The sequence below is a fragment of the Dermacentor silvarum genome, chromosome 6 (genome assembly GCF_013339745.2).
Source record: "Dermacentor silvarum isolate Dsil-2018 chromosome 6, BIME_Dsil_1.4, whole genome shotgun sequence".
Taxonomy (NCBI): Eukaryota; Metazoa; Arthropoda; class Arachnida; order Ixodida; family Ixodidae; genus Dermacentor; species Dermacentor silvarum.
In genome coordinates, this window is record NC_051159.1 from 72,127,634 (window position 1) to 72,148,031 (window position 20,398).

Sequence of the window (20,398 nt, forward strand, 5' to 3'; positions counted from 1 at the left end):
TCTGAAACTGCAGCCAAAGCTTCGTGTCGTCCACCCAGTCACTGCCTACGATATCTCCCGAAACAGAGGTTTGCTAAGCCGCACCGGCGTCATGCACATCAACAGAGGCAGTTGAGGCAAGCAATGGACGCGTCACCACGTGATCAAACATGGCAGCGCCCACGGGATCACTGCGAAAAGGGTCAATATTCATGTTCATTGCGGGAAAGTCGGTACAGATTGCGGTATTTAATTATTTTATAATATTGTTCCTAAAAGTTTCTTAGCTCAAACTTGTACTCATTGTGAGGTGAAGTGAGACTAGAAAAAGCAGGACACCTTTTAACAACCACGCGTGCATTTGAACCTCTCGGGGAAAGGGATAATGTCCCCACGTCACACAACTTGTAGCTCTAACATTGAGCGCGAGCTGAGATAGTTCCTTGTAACGATCGTAAAAAGTGCTCATTAGCCGGCACCTTTTACATGAAATCTTCTTCACGGATACAACTTCACGCCAGCGGTTCTTCGAGGCGCTGGAAATTTAGAAACTTCCTGAGGGAGAGAGATAGACTTTAATAAATAAAAAGAAATTTGAAGTCCCGTGGTTGGGGCCCCTAGTCCAGGGCTCCACTGGCACGAGCGCCCTGGCGAAAAAACGTTTCTTAGTTAAATTTATCTTAAACATACGCACGCTGTATGTGTCTGATGATGATATATGGAATTTTCAAATACGTAAATTATGCTACAATCGCCCGTCATTGTATAATTATTTACGACCCGCGCGCGAGTGCCGATGGCCTCATCGACGCCTCGCGAACGACCGACGAGAGATGCGAAAGTCAGCGAGTCATGAATGTCGCAACCGTCGAACGATACGCCCTAAATGTCTTCAACAACGCTTGCGCGAGTGACAAATGATGCACCCCTCCGTTCTTCGCCGTGTCGCCGAGCTCGGTAGCTTCAATCTGTAAATGGCTAAGCGAGATGACGAAGGGTAACAAAAAGAAGGTAAAAAGAGGCTGGAAAGGCCAGTGACATTCGCAGGGTACAGGCACGACACTGTGGCGCCTCAATGTGACTCCCCATCTTTTCTCCGGTCGGGACAACTGCACTCGCGCTGGCTCCTTGCGCCGGCTGCTTGTCTTACTCCACCATCCTCCCCGAGAAGCGTCGCTTCCGTTGTGATCAGCGACGCGTTCTTGTAGAACAATGAGATGGAGCAAAGAAACGAAGGAAAGAGAAGCTGGAAGCGAGTGATGAAGGGCTATGAAAACTATATGCAATGAAAGAAAATATAGGCGGAATGGTGAGAAGCGCAGCTCAAGTGCTTCTTCTGGGAACGAGAACGCGTGAAGGATCAACCCCAAGAGAAAAACGTTGCATACTAGAAAGATTAAAGTCGAAACAGAGTGCTGTAAGAGGGAAGAAAATAAACGCGTGATTGAGGAGAACCGTTGCCTATAGCGCTTGTTCGCCTTTTAATAACCCGACCCGAAGTAGAGTACAAAGAACTTCGCCCCCCCTGAAAGTCTGCCTTGGAGATAAAGTGCAAAGAAAGGCACCGCAAGGGCAGATGTGGAGAGAAAGGCAGATTCAAGAGTCAGTAGATCGACAGCGACTGTAGAAAATAGACGCGAGTAGGCGATGGATAAAACAGCCGAGACGGGAACAGACTCCCTGCGAGCCCTCTACAGCGTTGGTTGTCATTTTACTCTTCTGTTGTTCTTTCGTTTTTTGTTTGTTCGGCTCAATGTGAAGTTAGAGCTTGGAGAGTGGTCGCAAAGCAGCGCCACGAATCGGCGGCACAGGCTAAAAAAAAAAAAAAAAAAAAAAAAAAAAAAAAAAAAAAAAAAAAAAAAAACGCGAGAAAGACTCAAGAGCATAATAAGCTGTTTCTTCTATTTAGCAGCGGCGTAATTGTTTCATTTCTCTTCCCTTTTCTTTCGTCTCATGTAATTTTTCTCGCTGTGTATGTGTTCAGTTTGTCACAAGTATATCTTAAAGAAGTTTGAGCACGAAAAACGATTGTGCGGAAAGCCTATGAGGCTACTACAATATTTTTCCATTCGACAGTATAATACTTTCCATGACGCGTCATGACTTCTTTCGCGAAGGCAAAACTAGTGACTGCTAGGCAGAATAAAAGTGAAGCAGTGCGAATGCGCTTGAGAAATAAAATAAATCGAAAATATTAAAACTAAATCCTATGGCATTACGTGCCAAAACCACAATCTGCTTGTAATAATTGTCACCATCTTGGGATCTTTAACGTGCACCCAGAGCATTTCGCTCCCATCAAAATGCGGCCCTAAGGCCGGGATTCAATCCCGCGAGCTCGTGCTTAGCCGCACAACACCATAGCCACTAAGTCAGCACGCCGGGTGGATGCACAACCGATTTTGTACATACAATATATGTGTATAGAACACCGAGTCAAGAAACTATGGATGCAGTCTAGTGCCAGACCAGTGTTGTACACGTTCCTCTAAAAGAGGAACGAAAGTTCGTTCCTCGTTCGTTCCCACTCTTGAAACGAGTTCCCGTTACAAGTTCCTTTAATGCGAAAGGAACGCGTTCCAGTTACCCTTCAAACATTGAAACGTGTGGTTACATGAACGTTACACTTGATTTTTAAAATTAACATATAGTGCCGAGCAATCCCGAGGCGAAATAAAGTCACCTACTTAAAACTCACATCGACCTACGTATATTATACGAATTTGAACACCGCCGGCAGCCGATTATCTGAGAATAAAAATTCGGAGCCCTTCCCCTGTCGAGAAAATGGGGGTAAGCCAAGCTTGTGGCAAGACGATGCTGTCGCAGCCTTCGTTTTCATAGGCTTCGCTTTCCCTAAACTCAGGGTCGGCGGCTCTTCACTGACGTTTGGCCTCATAATCGCGCTCCCGTAACTCGGGGTCCGCGGCTCTCACTGATGTTTCGATGTTTCGCCTGGGCTTCGGAAGCCCTCTCACGCTAGAATCGGAGGACCAAGCTTCGCTTAACCCGAGAAAATTAACCCGAGAAATTTTGTCTCTTTCGGTCCAACGTGTGACAAGGGTAGTTCAAGGACTCATTACAGGTCCCAGAAACCACAGGGGTATGTGCCATTGAGCTTGGACCATTTCTGCACTATCACCAGGAACGGCCCACATTTTAGCGTGACACCACCACCACCACCACCGATACTTGTGAGCCTATTAAGCTTTGCTTTAAAATATCCAAAGAAACGCTCCTAGGCGAAATTTTTCTGGCAGCACCAGACATACCCCAGACATGTCTAACTGCAAATTTGGTGCTCGTCTTTTACAAGTGCAACACATAGGGCACTTTCCACTTCGGTCTGCAAGTGCGCAGTCATGATACTGCGCTTCAGACGTGTAAATAGAAAGTTACTCACATGCACCAATATAATTAAATTTCTTGCACAAGAAACCGCATCGAAAGGAATACATAGGCCTTTAGTGAATTAATGCTGATTCAATATTGCAATAAAAATGCACCATAGTCATTTAACGGGCAAGCGGTAGTTCCTCGCACCTCACGCGGTCGCCCATCCGTCCTGCATGATGTGCTGTGTACGTGCGTGTGTCTGTTGAATGCCGTGGAACGTTTACAGAATTAACGCCGTTCCCTCTGCCGTTCCTTCGTAAATCTAACGAGTTACCGTTACAGTTCCACCGACCCTTAACAGAAAGGTGGTGTTCCTCCGTTCCTCCCAAAAGGAACTAATTCCAGGCACGCCGTTCCTTGAAACACGGTTCCGTACAACACTGGGCCAGAATGATAAGACAAGATAGCACAGTACAAAATAGAAAGAATATGGCAGTTGTGAATGTTTAAACTATGGTTATTGTTGTTTGTGCGATTACTCCTTTTTTTTTCTCTGATATCACCGAAACATTCTGCAGCAGAGAGGGAGAGAGAGAAACAACTTTATTTAAATAAATATTGTGCTTGGTTTGTGCTGGTGGATCCCCTCTTCCAGGACCCCACTGGCTATTGCCAATTGGCTTCCAAAGTCCATTTCGGAGAGTCGCGCCTCCCACGCCCAATTGCTGAGTGCTATGTCTCGCACACTGCTGAGTGTGTCGTTAAGCAGCGGTGAGACGGCGTCTTCCGGACGCTGCGTACATTGGTAAGTGATGTGTTCTAGTGTCGGCGTGGAGCCGCACCACGGGCATCTGTCACTGTGTTTGTCGGGAAGCATTTTGTGGAGTCTATGTAAGTGTGGGCAGGTGTTTGTCTTTATTCGGCGCCAGTACCTCGCCTGTCGCCTGTTGGGGTGAGATGAGCTTGGGGTGAGACGGAGCTTTGGCTCGTCTTCCAAGTCGTTGTGCCTCAAGTTTGTCTCTCATTGTGCTTCAGGCTGTCGGAGAGGCGTCCGTTCGAGCAGTATGTATCACGGCTCGGCCTGTCATACCTCGAGTCAGGTGATCCGCGCGATCGTTGCCTTCCACTCCGGTGTGCACCGGACACTAGGTTATCCCGTGGTCCATTTGGAGGCTCGGTCCCAGTATACGGGGGACCACGGCCGGTAGAACTCCCCGAAAGAAGAGTCGGCAGGCGTCTTGGGAGTCTGTGAGTATATAAGCCGGCTGGCTCTTGGCCTCAGCGTCTCGGATGGCCAGTGCTATGGCCGCGGATTGCGCCGTGGCGCCTGAAGTCGTGCGTACGTTAGCTGATACGATCGGTCTCCCCCGGTTCGTCGTGACCGCCGCATAAGTAGGAGTCAGAGTATCACCTCGGGGGTATAAGCCCGCGGCCTGCAGCATAGAATCGCTTGGAGAGAAGAGCGTTGTACGCGTCAATTAATAACAGATGAAATAATAGATAAAAAAATCCGGGATTTGCTCACCGGAGTTCGTGGTCACTCCGGTAAGCAAATACTGTATTCACGCCATACAGATGCCAAATGTGGAAGGAACTAGTGCGTAAAAAGTGCAAGAATTAGTGGGTGGTAAATAAACTATCTTGGAGATGAAGCCAGTGAGCAGCCAGCCCGTCATTTACTCCCCCCTCCTAAAAACAACAACTACTTTATAGGGTTTTACAATCGAGAACCACGATATGATAACAAGGCCCGCAATGAGGGAGTAATCCTGATTAATTACTACCAGTTGGGGTTGTTTAATGAGCACCTAAATATCAATACATGAGTGTTTTAACGTTTTGTCGCCATGTAAATGGCGCTTGCCGCGGTCCTCAACGTCCCCGCGGCCTCGAGCTGAGCAGCGCCACGCAGTAGCCACTAACCCACCCCGCTGTGTACCCTTCATTCCTGGCGCTCCACCATTGAGTTGATTAAAATTATGGAACAAAGAGACGGCTTGCGCGCCTCAGAAGGGTTTCATGGAAAATGAATGAGCGCTTCATCTCAACACGTATTTTTCCCAAACTCAAAAGGAGGAGGAAGATGCACCGCCATGAATGTAAAAAACTTTAATTCGTGATTCACTGAAGTTTCGAAAGTTTATGAATTATTTTTAGAAGCTTAGCCTGTTCTATGTACCCGTCAACTACTTGAAATGGAGCCATATAAGTATATTTCAAAATGTATGCACTGAAAGATAAGTAATATCATCCGCAATTTTGATGACATAGTAAAAGAAGCGGAAGAATTCTATACTGACCTGTACAATTCGCTGAGCAGCCAAGCTACTATTATTCGAAGAAGTGATGAACCGGATACAGAGGCTCCTTCTATAACTAGCGATGAAGTTCGAAGGGCCTTGAAAGACATGACCAGGGAAAAGCTGCTGGAGAAGATGGAATAACAGCCGATTTATTCAAAGATGGAGGAGAAATCATGCTTGAAAAGCTGGCGCCCCTTCATACGCAATGCCTCACGACTTCAAGTGTACCAGAAAGCTGGAATAAAGCCAACGTTATACTCATCCATAAGAAGGTTACAGAATTGAAGAATTATAGACCCATTAGCTTACTTTCAGTATTGTATACAATATTCACCAAGATAATTTCCGATAGAAGCAGGGCAACACTTGACTTCAACCAACCAAGAGAACAAGCTGGCTTCAGGAAGGGAATATTCTACGATGGATCATATCCATGTCATCAATCAGGTAATAGAGAAATCTGCGGAGTACAATCAACCTCTTTAAATGGCTTTCATAGATTATGAAAAAGCATTTGATTCAGTAGAGATACCAGCAGTCATAGAGGCATTGCGTAATCAAGGAGTACAGGAGGCATACGTGAATATATTGGCAAATAGCTACAAGGATTGCACAGTAACCTTGGTTCTCCACAAGAAAAGTAGAAAGATACCTATCAAGAAAGGGGTCAGGCAAGGAGACAAAATCTCTCCAATGCCATTCACTGCATGCTTAGAAGAAGTATTCAAGCTCTTAGACTGGGAAGGCTTAGGAGTGAATATCAAGGGCGAATATCTCAGCAACCTTCTCTTTGCAGATGACATTATCCTATTCAGTAACAATGGGGACGCATTACAGCAAATGATTGAGGACCTTAACCGAGAAAGTGTAAGAGTCGGGTTGAAGATTAGTATACAGAAGACAAAGATGTGAAATGCCTGGCAAGAGAACAAGAATTCAGGATCTAAAGTCAGCGCTCTAGAGTCTGTAAAGGAGTACTTTTATCTAGGTCAATTCCTCACAGGGGACCCTGATGATGAGAAAGAAATTTACAGAATAAAATTGGGTTGAAATGCATACGGCAGGCATTGCCAAATCCTGACTGGGAGCTTACCACTGTCGTTGAAAAGAAAAGTGTACAATCATTGCATTCTACCGGTGCGAACATATGGGGCTGAAACTTGGAGGTTAACCAACAAGCTCGAGAACAAGTTAAGGACCGCACAAAGAGCGATGGAACGAAAAACGTTAGGCCTAACGTTAAGGGACAGGAAGAGAGCGGTGTGGATCAGAGAACAAACAAAGATAGCCGATATTCTAGTTGACAATAAGCGGAAAAAATGGAGCTGGGCAGGCCATGTAATGCGTAGGAGGGATAACCGGTGGACCATTAGAGTTACAGAATTGATACCAAGAGAAGGAAGTGCAGTCGAGGACGGCAAAAAACTACGTGGGGTGAAGAAAGCAGGAAATTTGCAGGCACAATTTGGAATCAGCTAGTGCAAGACAGGGGTAATTGGAGATCACAGAGAGAAGCCTTCATCCCGCAGTGGACATAAATATAGGCTGATGATGATGGTGATGAATTATAAAGAAAATAGGATTTGGGACGTTATCGAACCACAGAGTGCAAAATATTATCCTGGATCTTCCAACTCTAGTGCCCCTCCCTTCCGTCTGCCCCACATGCTCAGGGTCACTGCGCCATCTCAAACTCATATAACGAGGACGGAGCCATTTTGGAATGTTGCTAATAGTCGTTCAGGAGTACTTTTCATTCCTCACACATTCCATACATATTCGATTAGCTAATAAATCACCGATGATCGCAGAATCGGAGAACTCTGGAAGCCGACCTTATGAAATGAATGAGTTAAGCAATGCTCTGTGAAGTTTAGGCACATATTTTTTTACTAGCTAGAAAGCTCGGTGTCCCTTAAGAATGTGGAAGAGTTAGCCGAGAGGTCAGAAGCAGTAACTCAGAGGTGGGAAAAGCACTGAAGGAAGTTATGAGCTACGCCATAAAGCACGCAAAAAATTTATTGTTACGGATGTGACATGCATCTGTTTGGTCACAATCTGTTTGGTCATACACTTTGTGCCGCAACAGAAAGCTGTCACGCTGGAACTGGGACAACGCCGAATGACCTAAAAGAAAGACGAGAGGGGGAATCGCTATGTCAAAATAAATTCACATCAAGTAAAAACCCGTACCGTGGCCTTACGCAAGTAAAGAAAGAAAGACCTGACAACTAAATCGCATGCTTTCCGCCAAGGACGACAAACAAGATACCAAAGAAACACGCCAGGCAATATGTAATTTTTCCACTTTTCTTCCTTCGACCCAGTCGAGGGAACGTCTTTCGGAAAAACTCTTACAATCCAACAAGTTCTAAAACATCAGGCACTACGAGGCATACACGGTCTGGGTAGAGTCCCCCGTCAGCGCGTAGAAAACTTGTTTTCCCTCACTACCTTTGAAACATGTTCTTGAGCAAGTTAATCTCGTCCTGTCGAGATGTCTGCTTGTGTTCGCTGTAGGAAGATAAAAATCGAGAAAGAAATTCTGAGTAAACGACAACTACATGCCCTCTTTCTGAGAATAGAAGCCCAAACATGTGTTCTATCTCCAAAAAATTTTATTGTTTTGCATGACGAAACACGACCCGAAGCCTGCAATCTTTCATTAAGGAACGTTCTAGCTCCCTGAAAAGAGCGAGATTAGCTTTCGCTGTATTACAAATATACTTTATTTTTTTTATTTGAGCTATGGGCGGACACAGCTCCACACGAAATGCAGTAGGATTTATTTCTTGGTAGCACAGAAAGGGACCTCCAATCTTTGAAGGCACTAGTGCGACACGTTTTCATGCGGCTTCGGAAAGACTGAAAAATATCAAGTCGTTTCAGTCAATTTCAATTCAATTTCAATTTTATTTTCATGAGAATGGAGTCATTTATTTTTTGTAGCTGGAATAGGCGTAGGCGGAGACAAAAGCGTTCAAAGAAGCTTTTTGTTCTTGTCTATGTGCAACTTTTTTTCCCCTTGTAACAAAGCTGGATATACCAAATGGCCCAGCTACTCATCCTGCTTCAGTCATTCTTCGGGATTTGAACACACTACGGTTGCTGCAGGCTCTCAAAGCGGACACTGTCATCTTCTCAAGAACATTCATCTCAAGTTCATTGCGACAAACACAACGCTCTCCTTGTCCGCTACACTACTGCCTGTTGTGGACACTAAGCGAAATTTGGCAATATTAACCTAATCTATTAAGGGCGAGATGACTTCTTTGCCAAGCACAAAACGTCGTCACCATGGGATACAGCACTGGCTGTCTCCAGAGTACAATCACATGCGCCGCTATTCTCACGTATGCGTCACGAAACTGCGCACATATTACTAAGCGCAAAAAGCCTGTCATAGCATACAAGTAATGTGCTTCCAGCTCTACACTGAACGTTGCCCAGAGTGACGAGTTAGAGTCCCAATGATGGTAGAGCGCAGCAAAGTTCTACTTTTATTTCTCCCATTGGCGAGAGCGAAGCCGAAGTTGAGGAGGCAAACACGACAATGGTGGGTTGCTAGCTCAATGCAAACAAAGTGAGGACGCGAAAAGATCACGCGAACAAAGACCTGTCACTACTTCATTTCACATCGATTTATTGAGCCTTTTTTTGAACAGACAAAGGTCTGACTGTAAAAAACCGAAGGGGAAGCGGTGGCTGTATAAATGGCCATGTTGTTTCGTCCCTCTAGTATCGAACAAGAGGGACGAAACGTGTTCAAGTTATTGGACGACAACCCCTTATCCTCCCGCCTCATCGACCATCGAGCCGTCTTTGTGGCCAATTGAGAAACAACAAGATGAAGACTTTCAAAACAAATGAATTACACTTTAAAAATGTCTAGGCTTTAATGTAAGTATAACTGAACGAGAGGTAACAACCACACCTAAGCACTCAGACGTACGAAGCTAAACGATGAAGATGTAAGCGTAGAGAGAACCAAGCTAAGCAATAACTTAACCGTACCTCTCACTACGGACACCCAGGCATAAGTGAGTTAAGGCACAGCCATTTTTTTTATTTTCTTGCGTGTTTGTCCAAAGTGTGGGGTGCGCTTCACTTCAAATTTTACGTGGCCTAGCGCACGGCATTCATTGGCGAAAGGTGTGAGTGCAGGTTTTGTGTTATCGTGCATGTTCATCGCTGCGGCATCCGATGCGCTGTGTCTCGTCGTGACGATAAATGCGGAACGCTCCGCGAAGAAACGTCGCGCTATGTTCGTTCACTCTCGGTAACGCAGGCTCTGAGTGTCCGACGGGAAGCAAAATTAGTAAGTCAAATGTTTTCTAAATGATAGTGTGGGACAATCTTAGTTTTGTCTAATAACTGTTGAATAAGTATACATGGTATCGCCCGGAATTGCGAATGATTCTGTGAAAAGGTTTCGCACATGTTGCTGTAAATTACGTCTGCGTGCTGGCCTTAGCCCTTTTCATTCATTGAAACAAGTTTTGTTTGGTCCATTATATTGGTTGGATTATGCTAGACGAATAAAAGTGAAGTTGCTCTTGAAACCTCTATTGTATTGTCTATTATTTCCATTCCATTCGCTCACCTTCCTAAGGAACCTACTGGAGCAATTGCCGTCGATAACAGCCTAATTATGATCACATTACGACATACGCCACTCCTACAGTTTAATAGCAAGCTGGCGCTTCAAATGAGGCGAGTCGGAAGCTCGCCTCAGTCTCAGAAGAAAAATAGCAGCTGGCGTAGTGGTCGAAATGCCAGATGCTGAAGAAATTCAAACATTCGCGCCAAGCAACATAAGATCTTGACGTCAGTGCCACTTGCGGTTGTGAAGTCACTTTTTATTTTAGGGGCGAAGCACCTTAGGGCCGAGCCTTGTCCCTCGTCGTCATCCGTCGTCCGTAGCTCTGGTTTGCATGGAGACCGCTAGGGGCGCTGCGGTGCACAAAGGCGTTCGTTCCCGACGCGCGCTCTCTTTCTCTCTCGTCCGTAGCTCTGGTTTGCATGGAGTCCGCTAGGGGCGATGCGGTGCACAAGGGCGTTCGTTCCAAACGCGCGCTCTCTTTCTCTCTTTAACCATGGATGATAGCGGTCGCTTCTGATAACGGCGCGCCCGCTATGGATGAAAAGGCGAGAGTGGCGGTTCAACTGCAAGCGGAGTCGAGGGCTCGCAAAGCTGCTGCAGCACGGCGACGCAGACAACAAGCGGACCCGGAGCTGAGGGCTCGCGAAGCTGCAGCAGCACGGCAACGCCGGCATGCGGACCCGGAGCTGAGGGCTCGCAAAGCTGCAGCAGTAGGGAAACGCTGGCAGGTGGACCCGGAACTGAGGGCTCGCAAAACTTACGCTTGAACCGAGCATCGGCGTCACCAACCTCAGGTAGAGAACGCTTCCGTCGTTTTACCGCCGCTTCCCGCGCTCTCGCCGCCTCTGGGTCCGCATGCTGGCGTCGGGGGATTCACAGTAACCGAATGACCCCCGGTGCTTCGCCCACTCATCATCATTCACTTCGTGTATATGCGGTGATTTTTTTTTGCTTGCTGTTAATTGTCCCCCGGATACGTAGATGGCGACTGTTGCAGCGAGCCGCCATTTCCTTGACATGTGGGCTTCCATGGAAGCTGTCAGGATTACTTCCTCCGGCTTCCGACGTGAGGCGCCACCCAGAGGGTACTCTCCCCCACGACAGTAAAGCAGGGGCGAACGCTAGCCGACGGGGGAGAGCAGGAAAGGGCAATCGGAGAGGGTGGTGAACCGTTGGATCGGCCGCATCTGGCTGGCATTGAAAAAATAACGGAGGCGCTGGCCAAGCCTAATAAAACCTCGAAGAAGCTAGGTCGATCACCAGATCAGCTTTTTACTCCAGCCTTGCACCAATAGTGCAAGTTCCCACATTTTTCTTTAACTGCAGTCGCGTAAAGGTTGCGTTAACATTTCTTTAAGCATTTCAGCAGCGCAATACGCCGCACGGAAATGAAATTGAAGTGAAACATTTCGTGATATCGCCTTTGCGTTACCTGTGAGGGACTATGAGGTGACATTTTTGGAGCTTGTTCAGCATCTTATACCATGAAACACATTTGCCCTAAGACAAATTTTCATTTCCACCTTTGTTTCAAATCAGTTCATAAGCCCTAGTAGTGCTACACTGGTCAGTCATCATTGCAAGCATGCAATGAGCAACGCTTTTAACAAAACAAACGCTTTACGAATTCAGCCCTTGGGCCGGATCTTTGTGAAAATAGCTGCGTAGAGAATAATTATTGCTTGAATCGCTGCCATAGATCATGACAGAAACACTTAATAACTGGTAATAAATAGCATTTGCTTATCATTATTAAGTATCCACACTGTTTAATATAAAAGACAATATTCACTGTATTTAAATATCCGAGCTTGTCAACTTGGAGCTAGAAGTGTGGTACTCCCGAAAGATATTTACGTAATCCGCAACCTTCTGGCCGTCAGAAAGATGCTGCTAGTATAAACCGACGCGCGCCTTCCTGGCTGAAGATTTGTCGATGAATAATGTAGTCTACGTGTTTTGCTCGCCCTTCAGACACGTCCTGAATTTTTCTGGGTGTGTCAGCTAAATACGCTGCGGCACACAGCGTCAGGCAACCACATTTAAGCATGATTCTGGTGAAATAAAAGTACGAACGCCTTCCACATACTTCATAATATAGATTATCAGCAATATTATGCAACGCACTAAAAACGGGACATATTCCCAAGAAAGCGTGCAAAAGTGAGACACGGCACAGGCGAAATAGTTACAAATAGAAGAATGCCCTCCACTCGACCGGTGGATCTCACATATTCTCTGTAAAACAAACATGAAATAAGCTTCTCTGGCCTAAAGCTCATGAAAAGTTGGTCGCTACCATTGTCGGATATTTTTTTTTTTTTTTTTTTGCCATTCCGACGGGATGAGAAAATTTACTTGAGGTGTCTGCTGCTTAGAGAAATATATCAGCATAGCCGGGAAAATTGCACAGCAGCGAGATTACAAAGACAAATGGCGTCCTGTTTTTCTTGGTTTCCGCGAAAGACCATCGACTTCATCAATTTATCCAGTTAGAGCATTAAATGTACCGGCACCATCTGTATTAATTTATTTCAGCACAAGTTTTTGTCCATTCTCAAAACAACAATGGAGATCAGAAACGCCTCAGGTTTTCTCGTTAGCAAATTCATTATCTGACAGTCCTTCGATATTTAATTTATTATTTCATCTTAGAAGTTTTTGTCCATTGTCAAAACAATAATGGAGATCAGAAACGCCTCAGGTTTTCTCGTTAGCAAATTCATTATCTGACAGTCCTACGATATTTAATTCAATACTTCATCTTAGGAACATTTGTACTGCAACACAAGATATCCAAGCCTACCTGTGCTGTTGCAACAGCGTAATATGGGGAGACCTTCAGAATTCATGTTTGTGCGCATGGTTTGCTTAAAAAGTAGTTTTGCAAATTTATTGCTTGGAAGCGCGCTTCTAAAAAATAGGTACAATTATGAAACACGCTCAAATTTTAAAGCCAAGTTTCAGCTACCGGAATGCGAAGCATTAACATCCAGTCATGAAATGTTTCAAAAAGTATAGCTCCCAACCAACTCGTAGCTTCGTCTCAGTCATGGCTAACACACGCCGAGCTAAACGCCCGATGCGTCGTATAGACTTTCTACATTGACAAACCGTGGTCTTCAAAACTTAGCTCTGTTCTAAGACATACGGCTGAATTAAGGACGTTGTTCCAACGGAAAGTTGGGAGTGCCAGCTATTTATTAAACTACCAAGTCAAACCATGCGGGGCTTTAGATCTCCAAATTCTTACAGATGCAGCCCTCACGGCTCTTTTTGCTGCGTTGTTTGTCCTTTATTGAAACTCCGGGCACGAAGTGACCCCATCAAAAAGCAGAACACATCACCTCACGTAAAAAGTATGTTGAAAGAACATGGTGAAAAATTGGGAACTTTTGAATTTTTAGAAGTTGGATTGATTTTGCGCATTCTAGCATGTACGGGCCTAGGGGTGGGACTGAAGAGCGGGTGGAAAAAAGGAAAGGAGGGGTGCAAAAAAATCTCTCTTCTCGGGTTTCACAGCTTCTCACTTTTTCTGAGCGCTCCGCCTAGCTTTTCTCCGAGATTTTGCGAGCCACGTCGCATTCGCGAGCGGGTGTAGCCGAACAGTCGAATCCTCCGTGGCACATAAATCACATCGCCCAAGATCCATGCTCGCAAATCCAGGTTCTGCCGACAGCGGCCGCCGACGGCTGCCACTCCATCTTCGAAGAGGTGGTAACACTGCGGGCTAGTGCACCAAAGTAAGCTGGCCTGAAAGCGCACACAAGCTCATGTTGTGCGCTGACTGCTATCTCTGTTTTTAATACTTTTCCCAGTATATTGCCAGTCGAGAAGATGAGAGAAACAGGGCACCATAACAAAGCTTCATTTTTTTTGTTCTCAACAACATCCGTGCCGCGAAAACAAAGTCCCTCACATTTATCTTCATCCTCATAGTTTGATATAATATTTTATTTCTACTTAAAACACTCGCATTATGACAAACGCCCACAACGCACTCTCTCCAATGCATTTGCTCACATCTACTGAGTCCCGCACAAAGTACAGACGAAAAGAGATTGTAATGTAGCAGTGCACATGGAAAAACGAAGAAAACGGTGGAAAGCAACCCCCACGCCAACAAGAGAGGGGGTAAAGGGGGGGGGGGGGGGAGGTGCAAGATTCGGAACGCTTCTTTATTACCCGAACCTCACTCCTTTGATGACCTAGAAATATGAACTTACGCTGCTGTTCGCGCCCGAGTGTTTACGATTGATGAAACGCCGTCCGAGATTATGTTTCCAAGCTTCTCCTGCAGTGCCAGTCTGGCATTTCATGCGGCAGGTACGTTGCTGCATGTTTACAATTTTTTTATTAAACTGTTCAACGAAGCGTCCTGCGGTGATGTTGAAGCCTCATAAAAAGGAACAGACTGATCTCTCTAGATCAGCACGTGTCCCTTGTTTACATTAAACGAGTCATTGCACGAACACATTAGTTATGCTTCGGTACTTGACCTAACAACAACACGGAACTAAAGCTGCAAAATAGATAGAGAATGAAACTGTGTCCTGGAAAGTCAGACTATAATACTGATACGAATTTAACAGAATATGGTGCATCTACGTGTACTCTTTGCACGACTTTCTGTGAAAGTGACTAAATAACAGGAGCGACTTCTTCGAACTATGTTGATTTAGTTACTATTGCTATATATGTTTAACCAAACGAGAGACAATAGCAAGTTCGAAAACGTTGCTTGCAGAAAAAAAAATACAATTTCACTTTTCAATCATGGTGAGAAGAAAGTTGTGAGCGAGAAATAGCATAAGCGTCATAATTTTCTGTCCACCACATTTCTTCTTTTCGTCTTTTACTCAACATTATTGCAGTGTGGTTTTCATGCGCCCCCCCCCCCCCCCCAATAAAAAAAAAACTCCAAAAACGCTGCATTTTGACTAAACGACCATACATGCAGGCTTAGCCCAATTGCGTTTTGCATCGACTTCAGTAATGTTTGAAAAAAAAAAAAAAAACGCGACTCCACGATCACCGCTGAAAAAGACGTCCACATGATAAAGGTACCCGAAGAACTGTTTTACGTTAGAATGCGTTCTTCAACTCTACGGGCTAAAAGAAAGAACGCAAAAAATAGTGACCAGGCGCTTTATGAAAAAGAGCGGGGAACACTTTTAATTAAAGAAGAAGCCGCTGTTCTTTTGCGTTGCCCGACTTCTCCTGCGATCATTTTCTTCCTCGTAGGTTTCGTAGTAGAGGATGGGTCAATCTCTCATATATATATATATATATATATATATATATATATATATATGGCTCCCCTTCAAGGCTGCTCCCAATTCTTTTTTTCTAATTCTACCTCCGTGAGCTCAGATGCCGGTGAAAGAGCGCGCAAATGCTTCAGAGCAGAGGGCAGAGAACAAAGAAGAATAAAATGGAATGTGCTGAAGGATGATAGCGGTAAGTAGAGTGTTCTAGGCTCTAATTAATACGCGTCTGCTGACATCTCAAACAGAGGAGGAAGCCGCCAGCGACGGCGCGCTAAAGTTCTGAGCGCCCGGGAAACGAATTTATCGGAGGAGGACGTGGAATGGGCAGACAAAGATAACTCAGAAGCTTATACTTAAAGGACGTAAAAAATATGCAGTGGTTATTTAGCGGTAAGTACTAGGGACCTGGATCCATGATTGAAACCACTTTCACCACATTTCAAAGTGTTGTGCCTCTTGGAGGAGCGAAGTGCAACTGCCAGTGCATGGGCCGCAGCAGCCCACAGTCAGTCCTACTATATATAAACTATAGCTGGCAGGCCATGTAATGCGTAGGGTGGATAACTGGTGGACCATTAGAGTTACCGAATGAATACCAAAAGCAGGGAAGCGCAGTCGAGGACGGCAGAAAACTAGGTGGGGTGATGAAGTTACGAAATTTGCAGGCGCAAGTTGGAATCAGCTAGTGCAAGACATGGGTAATTGGAGATCACAGGGAAAGGCCTTCTTCCTGCATTGGAGACAATTATAGGCTGATCATGATATATATATCACGATCATACATCATGATTATTCATTTCCTTGCTTAGTTATCTACTTTATTGAATTTGAAACTCCTAATTCAAATACAATGTGATGAATTACTTTCAAATCCAGTGAGCCGAACTGTGTCTGCGTCTATTGTATTCAGCCGTTATTACTCCGGAATATGGTTTACCTTAAAGGGGCGACTGATGTAAGTATATAGGGGGGACAGCAAAGAGGCGTAGACTTAAGTTAGTTGTTCGGGCAGGCTTTGTGCGTGCGATGTCTCTTTGTGACACTTCCTAATCATTCTGAAAGAATGCAGTGACAATACACTGAGTCATGTTTCTGCGTATAAAGCAAAGTTACATGCAAATAAAAGACATCACATGATATAGGGCAAGTCATTTCGATAGTACAGTGCACACAAAAGTGCGTATTTACAACAATTCATATGCTCTAACTATTCGTAATTATGCGCACGAACACGTGCACGCCATTTAGCATGCTGGACGCATGAGTGAAGGCGACCGGCGAGTACCAGACGAACAAACTGCTTTGAGATTTACGTTTTTGACTTCTTAAGCACGCGTATGTAAAATCTGCTACAGTCGGGTAATATAGGTAACAGAACTTGCACGGCAGTGAAGAAGCTTTTACTTTATGCGTGCGTTGATGCGAGCTATTAGTGAAAAATAAAAATATGAAAGTCAAACAAGCATGTTTCGGGAAATCATACTGCAAGGACGCAAAGCAGCTACCATCCTCACAAAAGTCAGCTATTCTCCGTTTCAGACATCGGGTGCAACGCAGTTGAGGCTAGAGAGACTTTTTGCAGTGGCTGGGTTTGCACCTATAAATAGTTCGATATTATTTTGACCGCAGTTGTGCGAAACTGTTGTTTATATAGGCTCAGTATTGAATAAAAAAGTTTTGATCCTTAGAAATAAACGAACTGTGTCATACAGCAGCTAACCTGTGTTTTACGTCAATTTGCTTTTCGCTGTTTTCCTTCTCGGGTTGTTTGTTTGCAGCCCGCGAAGGTCTGCAAAATTTTATGCCCAAAATTTTAGGCAGCAGGAAAAAGTCTCCTGGATGAAGCCTTTACGCTCCGGAAAATTTATTCCGCTTTTTTTATTTTATTTCAAGCGGGGGCGAACTCAGCACCACAAATTCCTGACCTTCCAAATCGCGTCGTCACGAGAGAGCGTCCCCCATCTGAAAGGCCGTGCTGAATCCTTGCACTTGAAGGACTTCGTCAGAGGGTTGTGAAGTTTAAGTTCGCTCGGTAAAAGCTTAAGGCCTGCACATCGCTTCCTGATAACTTGTATTACCATGAGCATACCAAGATGTGGCAGATAGCTGCTCCTGCATAGCCAAGAAATTAGCAGAATGGTCATACAAGCAGGGTGATGAAGCCTGGAAAAACCCCAGCAAACTGTGATAGCTACGCAAACATTCGATGAGGGAGTCTGCTGAAAGAAGAGATAATGAAAAGTGAGTGACCGAGAAAATGTTCAGAAGAAGCTCGCAATGCTAGCGATGCTTGAGATTCGCTCCGTGCCGAACCTAATTTCAAAGAAACACTGAAGGCGTTGGATACTCGTATGCAATGCATGATCTGGAGACAGACACATAGATGGTAAAAAGGCGGGCTATAGGCGAAAACTAACAAAAGAATGCGGCAGTGTGCACCCTTCTTGGCCCACGCCGTAGGCGCGTTGGACGAGAAAGCAAAGCCTTTGGCAAGACTCCCGTTTTCTTCACTTTGAATCCCGCTCCACGCGAAGTGACACCTGGGAGAATTTAGGCCGTTCCCCGACAACACAACATAACCGCATTAAAACTTGTACTGGCTGTGAAATTCGCAGCTCCTTTAGAAAAACCGAGATCAGAACTGTCATGGTACTAAAAATATCATTTCGCCGAGGAAAAGCCTTACATAGCGCACCATTCATGCGGAAGGAAGCAATTCTGCGTTAAGTAAACAATCTTTCACCAAGCAGTCCAAGCAGCTACTCTGTTAGTAAAAATATGAACACTCATCATTGCAACTTACATTACTGCAGATCAATAAACGAACAAATAAATCAATAAACAAATAAGTAAATATTTTCTTTTCTTAACAGTAATGTTCGAAAAAAATATAATAAACAAAGCATGAAAAGTAAACGGAAGCAATAATTTACACAGAAACATCCTTCGCGACACTCGGCACTTGTGCAAGATCCCCAACGCGTTAGGCAGGCGACAACTTGCTGCCATGGCCTCTCGTTATGCGATCGAAGAGAGACACAGAGAGAGAGAGAAAGAAACAAAAAAGAGGAAAGGTAGGTAATCCGACCGGAGTGAGTATCATCAAACCAACCGGCTACTTAGAGGAAGCTTGAGTCAACGACATAGACCGAGAACGATACGGCAAAGCTGTCTTTGTGAGCACCCCCCCCCCCCCCCCAAAAAAAAAAAAAAAAAAAAAAAGCAGGCGAATTCGCAAGTGAAGCACGAGACGGTAATGGCGAGCCAAAGGTTGCACAAGGCCGAAATAGAATGACCGGGTGAATACTGGCTGCGATTCGCAGCAGCGGTCCGCCAACAAAAGGCCCACAGCCGGGCTATTGCGGGAATCCGCTGTAGCAATGTGAGCACAACACGCACCACACATGGTGCCAGCCAGTCTGCACGTTAGCCGCTAGATACGCGGTGAACGGTTACGTTGCCGCTGGCTCTCTTACGAGGCTGCAGGGAAATTGGGGAAAAACAGAGTGCTTCCCCACACAGAGAAAAAGTTGCCCTCGTTAAGGACACAAGGCACCACCTGCTTCGGCACTTTGAATGGCAGTGCCACAATCAAGCATCGAAGGTTCTGCGAACAGGCACATGAGAGCCCACTGCGACCTCGGCCAACTGGCCTCTTGGTCTGACTCTGGAAATATGGGCGGGGGTTTGTAGCGGTGTTTTACTACGAACATTCCTACAGTACATCAGCACAGGAAAAGCAATAAAACTGTACGAATATACAATGGCTATACTTATTCTTTCTTTTTCACTGGTAACGGCTCTACACACTTTAACACAAAACTGAAAACAAATGTCAGACAATGTGCCACCTAGTGTCACATGCGGGCGCCACGCTCAAGTGAAAGCTTGCACTTTCGTGCGACCTCGACTATTGCGTTTCTAGCAGGAACGGAAAGAGCTGTAGAGAGCGGACAACAGTGGAAAGCAAATGAAATAAAAATAAAGCCATCAAATGACGCAGCCATGGGAATCGCAGTACACATTTCCCAAGCGAAGAAGTTAAGAAAATAAAGACATTAGTAAAGGAAGGGGACGCCCTGCCGCAACAAACATTTTTCAAGGATCATGGCGGCGGTGGCTGGCACGCACAAAGATTCCCTCCTTTCTCTTGCCCTCCTTCTCATGACGCAGAGAGAAACATGCACGCACACGCAGACATACGCAGATAATCAGTGTCTGCCAACGCGCATATTCGACATACTTCTCGGCCCTTATCCAACCAATGCAAACACTTTCGCGGACAAAAATTCCCGCTTCTAAGGCATAACTTTGCAAACCACTACCGCGGCGTCTGCCATCTCCACCGCGTTCATTGCGTCAAGCATGCACCTTCGGTACTGCCACAATGCAACTTCCTGGTTGTGGTTGTTTGGGCTGCTGTTATTGTTTTCTAGGAGTCACGTACAAACACAAACCTATTTACAACGGGGTGTGAGGCTCTTCTAAATAAAGGAGGCAAGAAATGACACTCTAGGAAACCGGATGAGGGTGTCACCGCTAGAAGAACTGTCACACTTAAATTTCAAGGACGATGGAATGGAAGGAAGAACCGTTGCGAAGAGGGAGAACCTTTACAGATACCGGCTACTGTCAAAGTGCGAGCTCACTCTTGGTGGATTCTTTCCTTTTATTCCGGATTTGTGCATTTCCCTTTTTTTTAGATCACAGAGGATTATTTGCCAAAAGCCTCCACTTTCATTGAACCTCACTTAGTTTTAAAGAACCTCACTCAGGTTGAACCTCACTCAGGTTTAAAGACGTGCAGGAGCCCCTCCGTAATGTTGACGGAGGGGCTCCTGCACATAAAGCAGAAATACAAAGCCAGCGAGGACGTCTGCAAATATCAAATAATATGTTCAGCAAGG